The sequence below is a fragment of the Pinus tabuliformis genome, chromosome 3_2, assembly GCF_031772625.1.
Source record: "Pinus tabuliformis cultivar Carrire ecotype Pingquan chromosome 3_2, CPIR1, whole genome shotgun sequence".
In the NCBI taxonomy this organism is placed as follows: Eukaryota; Viridiplantae; Streptophyta; class Pinopsida; order Pinales; family Pinaceae; genus Pinus; species Pinus tabuliformis.
Window position 1 is genome coordinate 237,755,789 of NC_142302.1, and position 12,293 is coordinate 237,768,081.

Genomic DNA, 12,293 nt, shown 5'->3' on the forward strand with positions numbered 1-12,293 from the left:
TCTCTTCTTCTTCATTCATATCATCTAACATGGTTATTGCTTTGATCGTATTTTCTTCTGTTATTATTGTTGTTTCTTTGGGTGTTGTAACGTGGCCTTTTTGTCTTCTCAGGACAGCCTTGAGCATAATGAGCTTTCTTGTGGAAATCATAGAATCCAATATGAGATAAATATTTGTCATTCCTTCCTTTTGCATTTTGAGAAGTAGGATTCCTTGATGGACCTCCTTTTCCTTTCTTTTTCCATGAGTAATATACACAGTAGGCTCTCCCTCTTCATCTTTTGAATCCTTCCTCTTGATATAATCCTTGATTATTCTTGAGTAAGCTTCCCAATGATTTCATCAAATGACGAGAGGGCATTGTTGTTGCTTATTGTAGTAATGAAGGTTTCCCAAATAGGAGGGATACCTCTAAGAGTCACAACTACTAGTTCCTTATCAAACACATTTTCTCCAACTCTTTGTAATTAATCACTAAGGCGAGATATCCTCATAATGTAGGATTGAACATATTCGCCTTTGTTCATCTTGGTTTCCTTGAGTTGGTATTTCAAGGTGATGATTTCATTCAATTTTTTTATTTCATACATTCTGACTATCATGTCATACATGTCTTTAGACTTTCTTAAATTCCCAACATATGCAACTAAATGATCTTGTAAATCATAAGCTATAATTTGCTTTGCTTTGGATTCATCTTTCTTGTACCTTCTTTTGAGGGAAGCAGAAACATTTTCTGGAGGCTTGGGCATCCTTCCTTGAATGTATTCCATCACATCATTGTTGTCATCTATGATCGCCAACCATACTTTACATGCAGCAAAGTTTTATGTGTCACCCAACGTTTCATGCTCCTTGATGGTAGAGGAATACATCTTGACCATGACTAGACAATATTCTTTCTAATAATGAGGGCTTCAATGCTCATCTTCTTTTTGGATTTTCCTTCACCTTAGCTTTGATACCATGTTAATTTTTCAATTTTTTCTATGTTGTACCAATTACCTTAGCCCAATTTACTTCTTCATTTAACAATGCATCCAATTATTAGAAATGTAACCAATGAAATCGTAACGGAAGATAGAAAAATATATGCAATGACAAAGAAGACAACAACATAACCATAAGAGACAACGGATTGAACCAAGACCAAGGAAAAACCCTATAAGGGGGGAAACCCCTTAAAATCTTCTTCTTTATTACATCACCATAAAAAATTTCAGCAGAGAGTACAATGAACCCTATACATAGACTTGCAGCAGAGATTTACAGAGTAGAAATAAAATATTGAACTACAGAGAAGCAAAGAGAAACCATTCATCCATTATATCATTGAAGGAAAATGAAGAGAATTATAAAACCATAGATCAGAACCTTGGTAGCAAGGCAAACTACATGCGTCTGTAACTCCCTAGATGCCCCCTTGACCATTGTATGAGGGTGTTTGTGTCTAACTCGAACACTCCTGGGAAGACTGTATGCGTGTGTTTGGGGTCAAACACTCATAGAAATACTTCAAACCCCATAATTTACCTTCCAGTTACTGTGTGAGTGTCTAGGATTGCCAAGATACACCCTTGACCACTTTGTGCATGTACCTGGGGACCAAAACATCCTGGTTTGCTTTAGTAACCCTAGACGTTGTCTTCAAGCTTCTGTGACAACGTCTAAGACTTCCTGGATGCTCCCTTAGCCAATGCGTGCCAGCTTTTAGGGCCAAAAATACCCAGTTATGTGTCTGCGTCTGAGAAACAAAAACCTTAGATCCGTGTGAGCTTCACCCCTATGATTTAAGAATCTTACGCAAACTTCCTCCATCAGACCTATGCGAACAAAGACAAAAGAAGATAGTAGAATATGGCTTGATCAATGTGTTGAAATGAGCTTCAGTTATCTTCTATTTATAGGTTTCCATGAGGGTCCACTTGGGTTTGAGGCCTACCTAACCAATTTTTCATGTGCTTAGTGCTGACCCATTCCATTAAACACGAGTGGATAAAATAATTCAAAAATCAACTTCCGTTGGTCCAAATGGGATGATATTTAGGATGATGTTTTTCCTCTCAAATGAGGAATTTAATGCAATCATCATCTCAGTCATCTGAGCTTTCCAAGGCCAAATTTGACCCTAGTTGGAAAAAGTGACACTCCCTCTCAACTAGGAAGAATCCCACCTGCCAATATCTATTTGTTGATCATGAAATCTTTTTGTCATGTTGTCATCATGCTTTGGCTGTCTTTATTCAGTTGTATCTACTGAAACTTTATCGGATCTAAGATAATAATAATTTGGGAGGGATAGCTTCCACCCATATCGAGCAATAAGATAACTAATCATAGAAGAGGGCACATCCTACCCAGCGAACATCATTATATCCATGAAATTGAACATCTCTAATAGAATATCTCATACCAGTGTAATAAACCCATGCAAATATATAAAGACATGTTTGGTAATGATCTAATGTGCACAAAGTGTCTCAGTCATGAATTGGATCAATGTGTTTACTGAAGCCCCAATTAATTTTCTATTCTTGGGTGGATTTGCAAATCAGGTCTTGCAGCTTCTCCACATAAATTTTAAAAGTTCATTTCCATCGTTGTAGCCATGGATTTGCATTCAGTCATTCCAAATATTTCTAGCATATTCACAAGGTATTTTCCTTGTGAAAGGAAAATCTCATGAGGCCTTTTCCACACCTCAAGACCTAGAAAGTAGTGCATGAGACCAAGTTCCTTCATCTCAAACTCATAGACTAGCTTCCTCTTACACTCGATCATCAAAGGCTCACTACCTATCAAGAATAGATCGTCAACATATAAGACCAAAATCAATGGCATACCTTGTACTACCTTGAAATAGGGGTTGGGATCAAGATTGCTTCTTGTGAATCCTAGCTTCATTAAATAATTGTCAATGCGAGGGCACCAATCTCGGGGAGCTTTCTTCAAACCATACAATGCCTTCTTCAACCTACAAACATGCATTCTTTGATCTTCCACTTCAAATCCTCGCGGTTGTTCAACATATACTTCTTCATATAACATGCCATGAATGAATTCATTCTTTACGTCCATCTAATGAAGAGACCATCCTTGACTAGAAGCAAGGGAAAATATTGAACAGATGGTTATATATCGAATTACAAGCACAAATATGTCATCGTAATCTTCTCCCTATTTCTAAGAGAATCCTCAAGCTATGAACCTTGATTTTTATTTCTCAATGATTCCATGAATGTCATGCTTGATCTTGAATAACCACTTTAAAGTCACGACAAACTTCCTATACCGTCTTAGTACAACATCCCATATGTCATTTTCCACAATTGACTCATATTCCTAGGCCATAGCATCCTTCCAAACTTTATATTTTACAACTTCTTCGAATGCATATGTTTTGACTTGAATCATAGTGCTCATGGCTGCAACATATCCCTGATACCTACATGGAGCCAAAGTGGTCTCTTCTTGGTCAGAGGATCACTTGGAGGAGGATCTAAAGGATCCATAGGCTCCATGGGATCTTCAACAATATCGAACTCAAGCATGAAGGGACCATCTAAAATATTTGAGTCACCATTCTCCTTCTTGGTATGAGAAGTCGAGGGAATGTCTCTTTCTTTTCCAAGAACTGCATCTTCATTGAATGTTACATCCCTGCTAATGTCGACCTTCCTTTGACCAGAAATATATATTCCATATGCTTTATAATTTTCACAATAACTGAGAAACGTACCTTTTATTCTTGTAGCTTACAACTTGTTCCTTTTGTCCTTCTGCAAATGAAAATATACATGCCATCCAAATACACAAAGATGGCTAATATCGGGCTTCACACCTATGAATATTTCTTCAGGGGTGTTGTTTTCAAATGCTTGATGAGGCACCCTATTTTGAACATATACAACAACATGTGTGGCTTCTTCCCAAAGGAATTTTGGCACCTTTTTAGCATGGAGCATGGCATGGGAAGCTTCTAATATAGACCTATTCCTCCTCTCAGCTAGACCATTATGTTTGGGACTATATGGCACAATTGTTTCCTTCTTGATCCCTTATTTCTTTCAAAATGCTATGAATTTGCTTGACATGTATTCCCCTCCATTGTCGAACTTGAATACTTTGATTCTCTTCCCTGTTTTATTTTTCATCAAGGCTTTGAATTCCTTGAAAATTTCAAAGGCTTCATTCTTTTTCTTAAGGTAATATATCCATGTCTTTCTTGAGAATTTGTCAATGAAGGTGATGTAGTTGAGATAACCACCAATAGAATGCACATGCATCAAACCATATATATAATAATGAATGAGATGAAGGATGCCGTTTCTCTTATTTTCATTACAAGGAAATGGTCCCCTTGTTTTCTTTCCACTCACACAACTTGGACAAAATCCATCATGATGGGCTTGAAAATCAAGAATACCTAAGACCAATTTCATTAATTTTAGAAGAGCATCATAGTGTATATGAGTCAATTTGCGGTGAGACAAATCTCTCAGATGATTAGTATTATGAAGTAATGCTAGAAGTGGCCCTCCAGTGACTCTATAGGTTCCTCCATATCTTAATCCTAATGTGATTGCATCTCTCATAGGTGAATCGACAGATCAATTAAAAAAAATTCCTTTGATGAAGGCAACCCTCATTCCTTTATCTTCCAATGTGGATATAGATACCAAATGCTTCATTAATCCTGACACATACATAATAGCATGCAGTAGAACTAATTCCCCAAAATTCAACTGAAATTTGATTGACCCAAATCCTTTCACAGGATGAGTGTATTTTTCTCCAAGAATGATCTTCATCTTAGTCTCCCTCTCTACTAGATTGGGGAGAACTTTGTTGTATCCAGAGAAATGATGAGTGGTCCCACTATCAACCAACCAACTATCCCACGAATCCGGTGGAGAAGAACTAGTAAGGGAAGAAATAATAATGTATTCATATTTATTTATAACATTACTTACATTCCTAGGAGCTCTTGACTTCTTTTGAGAAGGATGATTTTATTCACGGTCATGTTGGGAAAAATATTGAGGGAGGGGGGGTAAATTAGTATTTTAAAACTTACTAAAACATTTTAATTTCTTATTCATATTTCTGTATGCAAATTTAATTCAGTCAACTAGTGTATGTACGCGACTTTGATGAGGATAAGTAGCGTATATCCAGCTAACTAAATTTTCAACTAATTCATCATTTGTTTAACTTGAACCAGTGTATCAATACTTATTTAGACATTAATTAAATAGTAACCATGTGTAGTAAGAATATAATAAACCATCACACATAAGTGATACATCAACACACATGAACACGAGTATTTTTAGGTGGAAACCCAATGTGGGGAAAACCACTTGTTGTTGTCATCTCTTTTTTTTTATTATAAATAAAAATTCTTACAATCGTATACTAGAGGAGACTCATACCAACACGAAGGCACCCACCTACAGAAGGCTACAACCTTCTCTCATTATCTAGCATCCACTGGAAGATATTTCCAACCCCCTAATCTTGTTTACCGACACCCACAGGAAGGCAGCTCCTACCCCCTAATCTGATTTACTAGCTACCACTAAAAGGAAGCTTCAATTCCCTTACTGAAGGCTCCAACCCTTAGCACCATTGTGGAACATGTTTCATAATTTTTCACATTGGATCCACCTAATACAATACATCACAACTTGTAGGCCAATTTTCATGAAATTTTCATACTGGACCCACTAGCATCATTTAAGCCTAATACCAAATATCAAAGATGAAATTGATCACTGCAAAAAATCACTCCATCATTGAACCAAATGAATCATCCAATCATTGAACCAACTAAATCAACCAATCACTGAACCAACTGAGACCCAAATCAATCAACTTATTCTTAAACAACCGAAGTAGTTAGATCATCATGACCAAAATACCAATATTGAACCCAAACATTGCATCAACTTATTGAACAGATAAAATGTGAATAGAATTGAAAAAGAAGGAGATGTAGCTCACAGGTGAGGCCTGCACCTGGAGACTACAGTCAGAATAGAGAGATCACTCTCATACACTCTATTCATCATGAATGAAAGGTTACATCATTTAAGTACAACACTAGGAATTAGGAAGTTGCAATTAAACCCCTAAACTCTAGGAACTAATCCTAAACTAGGGAGATACGTTACAACTATGTAACCATTTTCTCCATTAATACAAAATAATGTAATTATTTTCAACTCCCCCCTTTAATGGAGAAAGGGTTGTCCTGGACTCCTAGCATCCTTCTAAACAATTCAAACTTCACACGTGCAAGAGGCTTTGTAAAAATATCAGCCATATTGTCACAAGTTTTACAATATTCAACAGTAATTTCTTTTTACTGTATCTTCTCTCTGACAAAATGGAACTGAGTGTCTATATGTTTGGTGTTTTTGTGAAACACTGGATTATATGCCAATTTAATGGTGCTCTGGTTATCGCTTTTGATGGAAGTGGGATTCTTCTATTCTTTTCCTGCATCATTGAGAAGCCTTCTCAACCAGATCGCTTCACACGTCACTGCACACAATGCTTGATACTCAGCTTCACACGAAGACAAAGCTACAGTACTCTGCTTCTTGCTGCTCCATGCTATGACCCCGGATCCTATGCTGAATGCGTAACCTGTGATGGACCTTCGATCATCCAAGTTACCTGCCCAGTTTGAATCTGAAAACCCTGCTGGAATAACATCAAATGCGTCAGTGTATAAAATGCCATAGTTAACAGTACCACAAAGATACCTCAACACACTTTTTGCTTCTACCCAGTGACATTCAAGCGGTTTTGACATGAATTGGCTCAACACACTAACAGAGTATGCTGAGTCAGGTCTCATTGTGGTAAGATATATCAAGCTTCCCACCAGCTGTCTGTACATTGTAGCATCAACCTCTTTAGTGCCATCGTCACTACTCAACTTCAGATTCTGCTGCAAAGGTGTCGCTGTTGATCTACACTGATCCATACCAAACTTTTCTAACAGATTTCTAGCATACTTCCCTTGGGTAAGAAAAGTTTGGCCAGTATCTCTACATACTTCTAATCCCAGACAGTAATGAAGTCTTCCAAGATCTTTCATCTCAAAAACTTGTAACATAAGCCTTTTGATTCCTCTAATTAAATCATTTGCATCTCTTGTTATAATCATGTCATCTACATACAAAGAAATCAGAATAATCTGCCCCTGCTTATTGTACTTGGTATACAAATTTGGGTCATTCAAACTTCTATGAAAGCCATACTCTAAAAAGAAAGAATCAACCTTTTTATACCAAGACCTAGGTGCTTGTTTTAAACCATATAAAGCCTTTTTCAATCTGCAAACAAGATGTTCCTGCCCCTGCTTTACAAACCCTTCTGGCAGTACTATGTAAATTTCCTCTTTTAATTCACCATTTAAATGCAGATTTGACATCAAGCTGGTGTAGCTCCCAATTATATTTAGTAGCTAAAGCGATAAGCATTTTGATTGTATTTAACTTTTCTATAGGTGCAAAAGTATCATCAAAATCTATACCTTCCTGCTGTGAATATCCTTTTGCAACTAGCCTAGCTTTTAATTTCTCTATTCTTCCATCTGCATTCATTTTTGGTTTAAACAACCATTTACATCCTATGGGTGTTTTATTCTTAGGCAGTTCAACTAAATCCCAAGTGTCATTTCTAAGAATTGATTCCATCTCTTCATTCATTGAAGCTCTCCACTCCTTAAATTGACTAGCTTCTTTGTAATTAGTGGGCTCTACAATGATCAAAACATTTGACATCAAGGCATAGTCTCTCAATTTTAATGGTTTTTGAGTCTTCCTACCAGATCTCCTTGGTAGGGGACTTACCTCAAATTTGTTTTCTTCAGCTCTAAATGGGCTTGCTTTATCACCTTCTTCCTGTTATTCTTTTTGCTCTTCTTTTTGCTCCTGTTCTCTTTCATCCTCGCTATTTTCATCCATCAACAATGGAATGTGCCAATCATCACCAATGTCATCTTTCCCTTCCTATAACTATTCATGAAATGATACATCCCTGCTTGCAAATATCTTATGAGTCTCAGGATTGAACAATTTATATGCTTTAAACTTTGTTCCATAACCAACAAAGATGCATTTCACAGCTTTAGGATCTAATTTCTTCCTATCAACTTTGGGTATATGGGCAAATGATTTTGACCCAAATACTCTTAGATGATTTACTGCTGGTTTGAATCCATATAGAGCTTCAAAAGGAGTTTTGAAGCTAAGAAACCTGGTAGGACTTCTGTTCTTCCTCCTATCATGCACAGGAAACTATTCTCTATGCATTTTACCTAAGGCACATCCATCACAATTTAACTGAATACTACGAAAGATAGTGTTACAGGGAAAAGTGTCTATTTAGAACTGCTCTATCCCACTAAGGTGTGACAGCTGCCTTAGAAACAAACAGAGAAAAACTACTTTTGTATTTCCTTTATGAACTATAGATAGAGAGGAATAGAAAGAACCAACATGTGTCTTGCGCTAGTCCTTTGATCCAATCGTTCTCTTCTTTGATAGTCTCCAGCTACCTGCTCCCTTACTTGCCCAGCTTCACAAAGTACCTGTAAGATCACAGAAGAAGAAAACTATACAAAGACATGGATCTATATTCATAAACAACTTAGGATCAGATTTAAGTTAACCATACAAATGTAACAAGCATCAATGATACAAAAGCATGGAGGAAAACCCAAATAGCTTTTATTGATAAACAAGAAAAGATCCAGGAGGAGTTACAACCAGTGGTTCCTGACCCAGCATCAACCTCCTAGCAAAGAAGCCCCTCTTCACCTCAAACAAAGCATAAATCACCCAACAATCTGATGTTTGTCTCAAAAGCCAACAACAATTCCTTACAATATGCAAAATTCCAGCCTCTGGATCTCTGGGATGAGGGATCCATATATAGATATCTGTAAGGAGGATGAGTCAGCTTGTGATTTGATCAGTGTCTTCTCTTTGTCAGTTCTTGCTTCCACTTGGAGACTGAAGGCCTCTTACTCATCCTTGGTCGAATTCAGTGAGGCAAGTGTCACTGGAGAAGATTCTGGAAGCTTCCATTGTCTCTCCACCTCACGGAATGACACTGCCATTTGTCATTTCTCACCCATCGCACCCCACAGAAGGGACTTTTGAAATGCAATGCAATCTCACAGTGTATTTAGGTGCAATGCAATGCACCTAGCCAGTGGAGCAGCTGAAATGATCCTGTTTTGACTTATTCTGAGCAGTTTCTGGTGGAGAACTTCTGGGAGAAGCTGTAATTTGTTGACCATGTTCCTTTAGGGGTTAGAACAACACTTTTAGGGACTTAGGAGCCCTTAGTTTATGGACATTTCATGCTTGGAGTTGTAGGGCACAAAAATGTCTATAACAGTTGCCCCCTAAAGTATGAGGCCATTAACCTTTTGGTGTCGGGTGAAATGCTTTATTATGAGGATCCGAAGTTCTTTCAATGTTGGGAGGAGACCTGTAATAAGATACAATACAATACATTATCTTCATACTATTTTCATGATCTAGCTGAGGCGGGCATTCCCATGCTCAGCTTTATAAATTCATTTTCATGTACATAGGACAGACAATCGTCTGAGTGTAGACTGATGATTCTAGTAGAGCCATCATCCTTTTGAGTGGATGATTATCTGTGCAGCAATGATGTACATTTAATTTCTTTATTTTCCTGAATATATATCGCAGCCCGGATGGATGAAACTATATCCCGGGTCTTCAATCTCGTCCGATCTTCACTCGAAGTACAAGTCGATCCATGTGAGAAATGTTCTGAAGTCAATCATGGAAAGACATCGCTTGATTACCAGTCAATGATGTAAACTATTAACAAGTGAGAGAGGAATCACCGATAATAATAATGACCCTCAAGGTACTACAGTACAATTCACGTGGTGTGAATAAAGGACTTGGCTTCAAACACCACGCAAAATCTTTCGGTTGAAGGCCATTGATGTAAACCTATCACCGGAAGTGAGAAACTTGCCATTGAGGCATGCAAGCTTCAAAGTACTGAATGGGGTGTTCCTCGATCAACTTCTTGGATAATGAGCTGATGTCGACAAGAAGCGATCCGTCACAGGAGGGCCTTAATGAATCCCACATCAATGACACAGAACGGAGCAAATGATTTTAATGGAGGTGAAAACGATCTGGTGATATAAGGTTCAGGGTGGCGGTCATGAAAGAATGGAGTATAATGTATGGTAGTGGGTGAGACACAGGTGACTTCTCTGGATGACTTCTCTTGAACATATTGGCGACACTGATGTGATGGATTGGTAGCATTAACCCCAAATGTGGATGGTATGGCGTGACCATGGCGATGTGACCGGTGAATAAAACAACCCAACCCAACTCGGACACAGAGTGGAAGTGTCATGTTCAAGAGCGAATTGCTACCAACAAAGTTTCTTTGAGTTTTCTTCCCAATTTTTCCCCAGTCATTGCTGACCAGTACCTATTTATTTTTTTCAAGCTTGAGGAGGATAACATATGCTTGTTCTATAATTTTCCCTTCGGGCAAACCCATCGCTACGTTTTAATGAGCCTAGTGATAGTGAAACTCGTTCTCGTCTAAAGACAAGTTTGTCGCTATTAATCTTTTTAACAAGTTTAACGACAAAGATAACTCGGTCCATTTCAATTTTAGAGAGTCTGAAAAGGAACATAAAGGAAACTCCAAAATTCCTTTTTCGTCATCTAATCCCTTAAGTCCGAAAAAGTATAAAATAATACAGAAGGGATGAATTTTCGATACTTTTAATGAGCCGAACAAAACAAGCGCTCGATCTTTTTGTGTAATAACCCCTCAGGTCCAAAAAGATTAAAATCTAGAGGAGGGATAGCACTTCCTGTCCCTTTAACGAGTTGGAAGGCCAAGGACTCGGCAATCTTTTCATATTTTACGAGTCAGTTGAAAAGAGCTTAAAGGAGATTGGTCTTTTGAGGAATGAGTGATAAAACGGGTAGCAGTTGATTCCAGGTAAGGTTTGGAATTTTCCAATCAGGGCAGTGTCACAAGGATGGCTAGCGAGATCACTCTTCGCAGCTGTTACTCAAAATGGGTAAACAATCAAATGGAGGTGAATGATCGGCCAATGAAAAAGTGGAGGTGACGATGCAAACACGACCAAGGCTTTAATGGCTGAAGTACTACATTCACGATGGTTATTTACCGGGGAATAGTTCATTTTTTAACGAACTTAAATGCGGGTAGAAACATTTGCTCATGTCTTATGTTTATTTTTTAACGAGCTTGAACTATGTGCTAAAACTGCTCGATTAATCCAGTCGTATGATAAGAATGTCTCATATAAAAACGACAGCTTTTAGATTTTTGCCCCACATCCTTTCTTTATGCAAGTTAGGAGACGACCAATCCTATGAGTTTAAAGGGTTAGAGGTCCTATAAATTTAAAAAAATAAATAGTCGCTCTTCGCTTGCACTCCAAAAGGTTTGCATGCCCCCAGGTATAAAACAGAGTTTCAAGGTTACCCCTTCTTTAGTCCGTTAAAACATTAGTTTTACCGAGAGATGCCTACCTCTTACAGGTTACCCAAATATTGCTCTATTCACAGTGAAAACAAAACACTTCTTTTGCGATGTCTACCGAAATAAACAAAGGTGAGCGGATGGTATGGCGTGACCGTCCCTAACATAACTTTGACAAGAGGATCTTGTTCCAGTCCAACTCCTCCTTCCAATCACAGACGAGAGTACGGAGGTCATATTCTCTCGTGGAAACCTACCTTATACCCGAAGTTTTCATGCCGAAGCAGACTAGGATGCATGCCCCCTGGGTTTCAGTCATGTCCCCCCGAATCACTCGCACTCATCGGGTGGACGAACTGGAGATTGAGACATTTCTTGCATGAAAAGACCATTCAGGGATGGTATATGACTATTTGCTATGCGTGATCTGGGAAATGAAAGTTGGTCTACGAGCTTGACCACTCTTCCTTCATGCGGAAAACACATTACTCTAAAGAGTGAGGAGACAATTGCTACCATGCAATAAATATAGTCTCATCCAAGGAGTAGATTGTAATCCAGGGGTCCTTGAACTACCATCACGTTCATGTGAACGGTTTTCCCTCTCAATGTTATGGGCACATTGGGAAGGATCCCTAACGGTCGACTGGTTCTTTTATCAAAGCCTGTCAGACTTCTCATCTCAGGCAAAAGCGATGGCGAACCAAGCGCTTTCCAAGAAGTTGAGGAAAGGATACTC